The sequence below is a fragment of the Mugil cephalus genome, chromosome 4, assembly GCF_022458985.1.
Source record: "Mugil cephalus isolate CIBA_MC_2020 chromosome 4, CIBA_Mcephalus_1.1, whole genome shotgun sequence".
NCBI classification, from domain to species: domain Eukaryota; kingdom Metazoa; phylum Chordata; class Actinopteri; order Mugiliformes; family Mugilidae; genus Mugil; species Mugil cephalus.
The window spans coordinates 9329832-9341503 of NC_061773.1; the positions used below are offsets into that span (position 1 = coordinate 9329832).

At 42.1% G+C, this 11672-nt stretch overlaps 1 protein-coding gene across 16 annotated transcripts in view; it reads left to right on the forward strand.

Annotated features, from left to right (window-relative positions):
- Nucleotides 1-11672, forward strand: part of LOC125006525 (R3H domain-containing protein 2) — a 47179-nt gene that overhangs the window by 6272 nt on the left and 29235 nt on the right. The window lies entirely within an intron of this gene.

The following is an 11672-nucleotide window of genomic DNA, read 5'->3' on the forward strand; positions in this document are numbered from 1 at the left end:
ATAGCAAGCCATCCTCATGGCCCGAGCTCCGTTTCAGGTTAAGAAGACCTGGCTTTGCCTCTCGTCGCTGTTCTGATGGTTATAGCCTCGCAAAAAATTTAGGCTCGCAATCCTCTTCATCAATTCCTCTTTTTTTTTTTGTTCACTTGGCCCCAATCTGTCTTGGATGGCTGGATATGGCCCGTTTATATAATGTCTGCCTCTTTGTGTACGTGTGTGCATCTCTTTCAGCATTGTAATAAATCAACATGCATCAGTGTCCCAAGTGACACACCCTAATTCAACTTGCTTGATGTTCGCGAAACGGCAATAACGCCGTGATGCCACCGTCTCGTCAGCTAGAATTTAAAGACATAACCATCGCTACAACCCCATATTAGATAGAAGCTGCCCCTTTGGTGTCATTTTGCCAGAACTAATGCTGTTTTCTTACGTTGTTGTGTTTGTCGACATGTTAACTCCTTTCTCGAGAGAGTTAACTCCTCACGCCAGGTGCTTAACTTTGACTGACGCGATTGAGTTCATCCCCTCACGCCAGGACAGCGTCCGTGCATCGTGCAGGACCGCTGCTTTTTTTGTTAGTTTGTTTGTGACTTAGCGTCAGCTCCCCAGGTAGCTGATGCCCCTATAGCCTCACTCCTGAATACTAATTGCCAGTGCGTGGGAAAAAGCCTGAGTATGGACTGGAGGAAAGGAGAAAAGAAATCAATAGCAAAACCCCAGCGAAACCTCTGCTGTAATTGCCTTTTAAGTCGGTAGGTTCACATTGTTATAAGGAGCTTTTTCAAAATGGAAATAAAAATCCTGGACACATTTTTATTCTGTAGCTCAATAAATAGATGTGGTTAAAATGGTTACCAATATGTAACTGCCAAATAAGAAATAAACTAATTAACATCCCATTGCATGTCCTTTTTGTCCATAGTTTTGAATCTCTGTCTCTAAACTTTTTGTGTCTTGTTTATTGTTGAGTTTGTGTGGTGTCAATACAGGCTTCGTTATGTTGGCTTGATGCCAAAGGTGGCTGCCTTATAGCAGCTAGTTGGTAAAACTATTAAACTCTTGCCTTTTCCTAACAACAAATGGGATAAACACAACATACCCCATTGTGAATTTTCTAGACAGACAATCTGAGGGTGTAACAGAAAGAAAGGAAAAGTAAAAAAAAAAAATGTCAGTAGTAGACCTCTAAAGCAAACACATTTCCTTTTCAAACATGCTGTGTTTAAACAGAACACGTTTAGGAGTGGTTGTTTCTGACATAATTAGATAGTTGTGACGAAAGGGAACTAAGGGAGGCAAGAAAAACTAGAAGAAGGTGGGAGCAGATTAACTGCTATCCTTAGGCAGGCACAGGTACTGGGAGTGGTTGGCTTTCACAGGTAAACAGATGGCGCTGCACAGCGCTACTCTGACCTGCCGCCGCTGTCAGGTCAGCTACGTGATCTGGTGACTCACTGTACTGTGCAGTTTCTCTAATTAACGCTACCTTCTATCTGCGCTGGGCCTGTTGTGTGACATACTCTCCCTCCCTTTCTGTCCCTCGCTAGTAGAGATCACAGTATCTACGAATTTAACAATGTAAATGTAAGAGTGAAGAACTCATCTATTTAAAGTACACGGTGTAAGCATTTTTATTAAAGACACGTGGACTTGGTCAACATCTTCAATAAGAGGTTGTTGTAGGGGCAGTGTTATTCCTAACGTGTCAAGTAGAAGGATGCTGATTAAATGTGAATCAGTCCGGCTGTATTCGGATGTAATAAATTAGCCCCGTTTAACTGAACTTGCGTGTCTGTCGAAGGCGCTGCACAGGATGCATGTCATTTTGTGTCTACAGCTCTTCCAGCCAACAAAAAGCCCGTCATCATCCCCCTATTTTTCTATTTTAGCACAGTGTCGTCATCGTTGGAACAGCGCGGTTGTCCGATGTCTGTTGTAATGGTAACGCATAAAGGACGGAGGCCAAGTTTCTGCCTTCTCTGCTGACTTACTTGCATGCTAGCTGTTGTTTTTGCTTTTAGTGCCGTCTGTGTTGATGACTGCTGGGTCTCATCTGGTGTGCGATAGAGAGTTTGGAGACCGTGCCTGGTTTTCGGACCCTGCCCCGTGCGGTTGTGGCCTCTACGATTTGATGGCCGGCCAAATAGGGGGAAGAAACACTAAAGAGGATGCTTCGGGGCAGACAGCTGAATGTCGGTTGGCTGGATGGACGTCTGAATAACCGGAAATGTTGCCTTTCTGCTGGCTGTTCTGGAGCGCGTAAGCCACGCTGAAAGAGACCACATTTTTTTGCCGGCCCCACATTGACAGCCCTGGCAGGTTGACTGGCTGGATGCCGGTCTTCTGCGTTAGGGTTGGCTGTCTGGCAGCACTCGGGCGTCCATCAGTGTTGTGGAATGGCAGCCCAGAAAGCCAGCTGTCATCATGTACGGTTGTGGCAAATGCAGGTGTCTGTGTCGGCCATAGAGAACACTGGTCACCATCTGGACACATCCAGTTGTTGCTGACTGCATTATTTAACATGTGCAGACTATAGCTTAGTGTTCCGACCTCAAAATAGCGCTGTGTTAAAAAATAACGCGAGGGGCTCCTCGGTGTGGGTGTGTTGCTACAGACACCACTGAAAAGAAGACATGCAGTCCAGGAAGTCCAGTTTGGATTGTATGAGAGATCACACAGTGGTTTATAACACTGTGATCTGCTGTGATCTTTCTAGTGTATATGTCACCATCCAACAACAAAGGTAATAGTTCTTGGATGACGTTGGATAGCTTTCCTCCACATGATTAGCCAATGCAGCTTCTTTCTATGACCTCTTGGACACTCTGCTGTCATTTAGTTTATAGAGCCAGAGTAGTTGTAGTGAATAGGTGTTACTTGTTTAACTTTTCCCAGTAAAGCCCACGTGGAAGCCTCGGTGCTCTGACAGCTTTACATAATTGAAAGCATTTTTGGTCATTTGAAGTCTAAGGCTCATTTTTTTTTTTATTGCAACTTACAAGCTGAGGTCTGACTGTGTAAAGTTCACACTTTGAGCAGCTAATGATTAGAGGAGTGCTGTATTTGATAACATTTAACATCTACGGAGAAACGGTTCTAAAAAATCATTTCTTGATGTTTCTTGATGGCAGGCTTTCATTTAAGTGGCGAAAAGTATGCGCCGTGTTCAGTGGAATCCTTTGTTGTGTGTAACCACACGTGTCCACCGGTCTAGTGCTCTGAATCTGTTGCTTAAGTGTGTGTATCTGTTGTCATTGAAGTCGTTTTGTTTTCCCAATAAGTGATCTATCAGGATTATCTACATTCAGCCGTGGTAACTGACTGGGCCTGTGTTGGTCTACACTACACTAACCATTTGTCAACAGAGCTTTTAAAGGTACTTTCTGCAGTAACGGCACATTTATGAGTTTTGCGGCGTATTTATCAGCGTATTTATCTAGTTTGATCAGGACGGGTAATTATAATAGGCTTAAACTATTCAAATGTTTTCAATGTGTTATTTATTGTTTTGTAAATGTTGTTTTGTTGCATTGTAGAAAGACAAGACCAACATATGTGAAATGATTTGTGGTGACAGAAGATTCTTCTTGGTGTGAACAGGAAGCACACAGGAGACAAGCTGGATTTATGATCCGTCCAAACTGTGGGTTGTTGCGCAGAAATACGCACACTTTTCCAAAATCCACTGTCCAAGTTCATACTAACTTGATTATGACATACTGTGATTGGTCATAGTTGCAAGGCAACTGTAATCTTCATTGTAGATCCTTTATATTTGTTGCACATCTCGTGTGGATACCCAGCCATCCAGTGTGTCAAAACAGTAAGAGCTGTTAACGTATTTCATTCTGGCATGATCGGGCAGCACGTTTAAGAACTGAATGTAGAGGGATTTCAATTACAAGATCAAACTTTGAGACCTGCCACTGCACTGCATTTAAATATTGACAGACACAGTGCTGAGCCTTCCCGTCCGTACACAAACGGACACAAAAGCTCTTTTCAGAAATGCCTTGCGTCCCTTTGGTAGAGTTGACCTGAAATGGACCAGACACAAGCAGCAAGCTGTAATTGGTTCGGTGTACTCACAAGTCACACTGAAAAATGCAGAACAGGCACTACAAAGTGTCCGTCTCTGTGTGTGTGGATCAGAAACACTGCTCTTGATTTATTGCTTCTCTTCATAGATAAGTGTTATCTGTGCCTTTGCTGCTTGACATTAACATTTTGAGGGATTTCTTTAGATGAGTAAATTTACCTTCCCATGTGTTATTCATAAAAAAAAGAAAATATTCAGGTTATGTGAACCGTGGTCATAATTCTGCAGCTCAGTGCTTAACCAGATACCACTTCACTGTACATCACGTAGTTAGCTAAGTAACATATAGTGTTTTGAAGATTTACACAGCTACTGATAAAGGTAGCCAGAGAGAACATGTGAGCTCTTCTTTCTGAGCAAGACTCATACTTTCTCTGAATAGGAAAGTAGACGAGCCTTAAAGTAAAGAACTGAGTATAACAGACATGTTACATGAACGACATTTAATACCTAATTTTTATCTTTATTCCACTCAACACAAACCTCCTTGCGGAGGCTGTGTGGCAGTATGTGTGTGTCATGTGATGGGGAACATCATTTTTAGATCCAAATTGATATTCATTTGAAGCATCAGACCTTGATTCATAAACTCCTTGAATCAGTTTTAGAAATGTATAGTATTTCCTGTCTAAACATGTCGCTGAGGTCTTGTGAGACTAGTTTCGCATGGTTTGTCTTGTGAGCCTGTGCAACAAGATTAGTCCAAAAAAAAAAAAAAAAAACGATAGAAGCTACGACTCTGAGAGCAGCATGTGGCAGCATTATGGATTTGAAAAATGCAGTGACAGAGAAGGTGAGGCAAAACACTCCTAGAGGTAAATATCATCAAAAGATAATTATATAAATAATGATTGTAAAAATCTCTTTCATAACTAGAGTATATCTCAATGGAGCAATATTGAATTGAACCAATCTGGGACTTTGTGAATCAAAATTGAATTGATTGAGAAAATGACTAGTGATCCTGAGTCCTACTCTCATGCACGATGACTTCACACCGTGCATATGTGCATCTGTGACAAACGGCCACTGCCCGGGTCCCGGGTCCTACTTAGCTGTTCTTAAGGTCTGTTCTTTTGTCTGTGAGCTAAATCTGTTAAGTTCAAGGTTCACCTCCACCAGACCTTATAGTTAGTCACCGCTCTCTCATCGGGACAGAGTGGAACAGAAACCGTCTGCAGTCAGGGAGTGTGTGAGGGAAGTCATCGCCAATCTGCACATTAAAATAACCGTGTATGTGTGCGCGCGAATGACTCACATTCGGATCACGTTGTAAGCCCCATTAAGTCTGCGTGCTCCTGTGTACATCTGCAGGCCTCGTTTGGCCATGTGTGTTTGTTGTGTCTGTGTAATTGAGCGGTGTTGTTTGGGCTGTAAGTAACCCATGATGCTCCTGTGTGTCTGTATGTTGTTTTTATCTGCCTTTATGCAGAACCCGGTGATAAATACGCTGGGCCTTGTAATTGGGGAAAGGAGGGGGGTCGTGAGAGAGAAAAAGAGAAAAATATGGGGGTGTTGAGGGATATGGCTGCTTTTCTCTTGGTGACAGAGCCTGTTGCCATGGAGCTGGTCCTCCCATTGGTGGAAGTCTGGTCCAATCGCTTAACAGTGCAGATTGTTTCATCATTGAGAAGTTTTTCCTCTCTTCCTGTCTCACTAGCTACCCCTCGCTTCTCCATCTTTCTCTCCTCTTTTTTTTTTCTCCCCCTTCTCTCTTCCACCCTCTTCCACTGTTTCCTGCTTCTCACACTAAAAGAAGCCGACGAATTGCATAAGGTTTATAATGAGTGCAGGAGCTGCCACCCAGCCTCATTTTGACACAGTTATTCATTTTACATCAGCTTAAGTGTGGCTTGCAGACTCTTTCACAAATCTCCTTATGGCATTCAAAGACACAAGCCAGCCTGTCAGTACAATATCTATTTTTTGCACAGCTGAACAGTGCCCTTATTATTGTTTCTTATACTCTGGAAGGCTTAAAAAATGTGAGATGCCCTTTGGAGAGGCAGTTGTCTGTTATAAGCTTAATGTTAATTATTGCTAAGGTAAAATGTTAGTTTTGGTCTGAATCCCCTGCAGTGTAAACCTTTTCTTGATGCACTCAGCCAAGTCATTCACAAAGTTCTGGAGCTGCCAGCTAAACATTTTTTCATACTCGATAACACATAAAACTTGCATGTTACAGAGTAGCCTTTCAATTGAACATTTTCTCATCCCAGCAGCTGCCTTCCAAGATTTACAAAGCACTATCCTTTGCGCATCCGTGTCTCCAAAATAGTTCAGACACCGTGAAACATAAATAAAAACAGAATGCTTGAATTTGTAAATCATTTAAAATAATTGAAAATAATGCAAGTTGGTTATTTATTTATTTTTTTAATGACATCACAGGGAACAACTAGGCCGGAGAAGTTGTTTAATGCTAAAAAAAAAAAAAAAAACACTGGAACATCTCAACTAATTAGGTTAATTGGCAACTGATCAATAATGCGATAAAAAGAGACTCTGACAAGTCAAAATGAGGACGGGTTCATTATCTGTTAAAGACTGGGCATGTTGCTCAGCTGCTTAAGAGTCACATTTCTGAGCATCAGGTTGCACTGAATTTTGAGATATATATATAATCTCTGTATTTAAGAGTCATGGCCAAAAACAGCTGTTGAATGGTTGTGATCTTTGATCTGTAGAATTACTCTAAAAACATTGTCTGTGAACACTCATTGTCACTGCATCCCCAGTTACATGTAAACTCAACCATGCATTAAGGAAAACAAATATATAAACGTGATGCAGAAACGCCTGTGCCTTCTCTACCCAGCGAACATTTGAAAAGTCATCATCTGTGATGTGATGTAGGTGAAACCATGGCTAACCGTACTGACGACGTCTCTTTAATTCAGACGGTGCCAAACCACATTCTCTGCTTGCTACAGCAGTAGAGCTCAGCCAAATTATAGACCTAACATTGCTCTCTGATGTTTCGCCACTAGCTACACTAGCAAATTAAGTCTTGATAGTCAAAGTTCTCCATTAAATCTGACAACAACACATAATCCATATTTTGGTGCAGGTCTAGTATTTATTTCCACAGAAGTTTTTTCGCCGTTATTTTTTTTTTTTTTTTTTGTCTTTTTGGCTGTGACTCATTTTTCCCTTTTCAGTTGCTTAGAAGCGTTGTCTTTTACTGTGGTTGTTCACACGTTAGATTTGTTTCTCCCTCCACTCGTCTGTGCACGGTTTGTCACGTGATGTGATCAGTGGTTGATGCAGCTCTTAGGATAGAAAATGACTTCTTGCTAAGATGCACTGAGAATGCAGCTATGTTTGCTCCCAAAACACCTGTTTAAAGTTAAGATATCATTGACCAAAATATCTCTGGACCTAATCTATTAAATATTATTAAATATTAATGACTTTCTGATACAAAATAAAGTCAGTTAATAGTGAATACTTTTTTTGGTAACAATGTTAACTATTTAGCATTTTTCTGCATAAATATAACTCTTATTTACGTGCTTAAACTTTGCCCACGTGGAGTTGAATATTTTCCTCCGTCGCCCACATTCCTGCACTCTTGCCTTTTATCAATAATTCATCCAAGATCAGGATCCCCTATCTCTCTACTGGCGTTCGTTCATTATGAAAAACAGTGACTGTCTTTTATTTGGCTGACACATCACACACTTTCTCCGTGCTTTTTCATTTTTTATCTGATCGATTCTTCCCATGTACCGGCTGCATGTTCCTCTGCACGTATAGCAGCATACGACCATACGCTGCTCTTTCTGACTAGCAGAGAGAGCAGCAGGGAGGGGAGGAGAAAGCCATAGAAAGGTAGGTAGGTAGGTAACCAGGGAGGGAGGGAGGGAGGGGAGGGAAGCAGGGAGAGAATGAGTCATAGCTCGTCCCACAGGACTGAGTGGGCTGGCTGAGTGGAGGAGGATGGCGTCAGCAGTAGGCCTGACAATTTAAGAAGACACATTAAAAGAGGAAGAAAAAAAAAAAGAGAGCTAACGTTTTAGTAGTGGGTGGATGGAGAGAGTGAGATATTGATAGGAGATGTTGACGTGGAAGGCAGGAAGGGGTATCCTCATAACACGGAGACAAACCAGAGAGAGAGCGGAGGGGGGGGATTGAAAAGGACACAAAGAGACATAGATGGAAGAAGAGGAACCCTGTCTTCCGCTGCACATGTCCATTTACGTCCCCGTCATCTGTGTTCCCTGCGTCAAGGATGTTTTCCCCTCTTTGTCGCGGTTACTGTTTTTCACGTGTCTTTGTAAGCCTTATAATAACCTTAATCACTCGTACATACCTCATGTTGGAGAACCGTAGAATGGAGATTTGGACAGTGATGTTTCTGTGCGAACGTCAAGTGAAGCACAGGCTCTGTTTTAGATTAAAAGAGCCTGGACTGTTCCTCTACGGTCCCCAGTGCTCCGTCAGCCCCCTCGTCCCCTCCCCGCGTGAAATTGTGCAACCAACGCAAAGGGGAATCCTCTCTGACACAGACGAGCACTGGTACGCACACACTGCATGTGCCGCTGATATATAATATGTGCAGGCACTGAGCTTGCACAAACTCTGCCATTACCACACACACACACACACACACACACATCAGCCTCCACTCTGTGAAGACATAACCTTGCTTCCTTTTGTGAAATGGGTTCTCTCTGACGTCAGATGGGCGAGGTGCGCACTTGAATACAGAGGAGCTGAATTGGGTCGAGCTGCCTGTGTGTGTGTGTGTGTGTGTGTGTGTGTGTGTGTCTCTCCCACTGTTGTGTGTGGGTTTGTACGCGCCTGCTCACTCCTGTTTGCAGCGTTCTGCGCTTCCATTCACCTTCATCTTTCATTCAGCCTCTGCAGAGAAAATGGAGAGGAATGTGTGCGACACATGCTCGTTCGCTGTGAAATCTGAAATAATGGCAGTGAATTAAATAATTCATAGGGACTCTTAACCCTCACCTACACGGAGTTTAAAGTGCGTGTTCTCTGTTCACTCGCACTCTGGCTGCCATTGATGAAATTTAAACCGGATGAGGCAGGCCAGATGGCCACTATAGATTCATCTGTCCATTTCTACTGTGATTATATTTCTTTTTTTAACCTGATAAAATAGATCAACTACTGTTTGTTTTTGATCATACAGTATATTATTGAGAGGCCATGGGAAAAGTCTATAACCCCTGTTGTAGCCACTGAACAGTCTGGTCCTGACATGTGTTAATTACATTTTGAAAAGATACTCATAATTATGAATGAGTTTAAAGATTGTCATGGGATTTATTTTTCTTAAGATTCACTAATTGATTTGTTTTTTACGTGGACAAGATGACATTTGGATGTTTGGGAATTAAGTTCTTAAACTGTGGATTTTGGCTCCTGTGCGGTGACACCGTCAGTCAGTCAGACATTAGATGACTGATAAATTAATCTTATAAAACAATATCTTCTTACCAGCCGTAAAATTCCTCTCATTTTTTTTGGCTGCCCCGCTTCTAACTATTGCTGAGACCCTGACCCCGCCTGACCCAGGGCAGCTAAATTTGACAGTGAGCTCATACCTGCGTGAAATATTTAGTCTCGCTGCTTTACCGTCTGAAGCGTCTGCCTCGACACAAACGCACTCGCACACTGTGTCGACCGGGCGGATAGCTGTCTGTGTCTTTCACTAGCGCGGGCTCCTTTCCGTTCGTCGTTTTGGATGCGGTAACCTGACCCACTGGGCAGGACACTGTATTGCTTGAGTGTCTCAGCTGGTCCCCTGTCATCAGGAGGAGTCCATTTAAGTATGCGACGCTGGAAATGTGGACGATGTGGTTCGGAGCGACCCGCACTGTTTTACGACGGGGAGGATTTATGATCTGAGACGTGTGTTGGGTGGTTAATACGAATAAATTCATAAAAACATCTGCGACTTTAACGTCTTAATGTTAAGGTTGACTGAATGAAACGTGAAAATAGAAATGGATTGTTTGACTCGTTGGAGAACTTCAGATAATGCACATGCACAGGATGGAGGACTGTGCAGGAGTTTGAAAGCTAATAAGGATATTAGTGATTTTTTCCAAGAACATAGCATCATATAGCAAAATGTAATTAATTGTTGCTCCTGCAAAAATAAAACATTACACCTGAAATGAGCAGCTGTTACTAGGTAGGACTGAATTAACGATGTCTATAGTGAGACTGGACTGAAACATCACAGAAACACAACAGTTTGATTTAATGAGTAAGAGGTTTAGTTAAAAATCTTAACCTGTGAACCGGCCAATGCTCACGACTTACTTGTCCTGCCATTTTTTTGCTTTAGTTTTGAGTTTGAGAATGATGTGGATAAATCTTTATGATGTAACTGGCCCGAATCCTGTGTGAATCAGCCGTCCTGCTGCATATGTGCAGCCACATGTGATGATGCAAAGAGTTGCCAAAGAGATGTCAGCATCCAGCCCACAAACACACTGACTGAACTGGGACACAACAGGCGGGGAGTGGTGCTGCATCTGGTGTCGTAGTTGTTGAGTCTGCAGTTTGCAACCCGTATTATGACTCTCTGTAACTGCATGGTGTTACAGGGCTGTAAAACCACTAAGAATAAGCATGTTTGTTTAACAGTATTAGTTGGAATTGTTGATCTTCTGATGGCAACAGTAACAATTTAAGTCTTGAATTCCACAATACGCGAGACACACGGCTGAATTGAACTAATTACTATCAGCGTCATTTTTTCCAACAACACAAAGAAACTTTGCAAGGGGGTTTGTTGTCGTGGGTGTTCAGTACAGTCTGAGGCTTCTGTTTGATACGCCTTGTGTTTCAAATGCATACTCTCTGAAGTCTATTTAAGTCACATACTTGAACAGACAGAACTGAAATTCTAGAGCGTGAGCTCCTTATCATTTTGTTAGTAGCAGCCTGGGTACATGCCAGTAGGGTTGGCCTTGAAGACGCAGACAGTGTGTGGATCTTATTGTACAAAGTGTTCGCTACGCATATTTCTTTTATTTCTTTTTTTTGCTAACGCGTACAGTGCATTATTGGTTGTTGTTTGGAGCTGACACAATGGTTTATTGCAGCAGAATTTATTAGCAACTGCTTTACTCAGGTCTTGTTTGAAACACAAGAGAGAAGGATACATATTGAGTTATTTGCAGTTATTTGCAGGATAATACATTGTTAAACAAATGTATTTTTTTTAGTTTTTTTGACAGACTTAGAGAGATTGGTGGCATTTGGCCCTCTCTTGTTGGGATGGCTCACTGACATACTGACAAGACGTGTTGCTTGTTTAAAGTACTTTTAATGTGTGTAACAGTACAGTTATCCCCATTTTTAAAACAATGTTATGTTTCCGTCTCCCAACCTCCTTTATGATCCTAGCTTTTCTTTGCCACTTTCAGATCTGTCATTGTGACTGACTGTGAACACGATTAATCATCCGACATGATCAAAGATGACTGCCGACCCATTTTTATACAGTTTTATTATTGTTTGAAGGCGTCGTTGGTATAGTAACAGATCAAAGGGAAACTGCTTTTGAACAAGTGGTACTTGATATGGCATG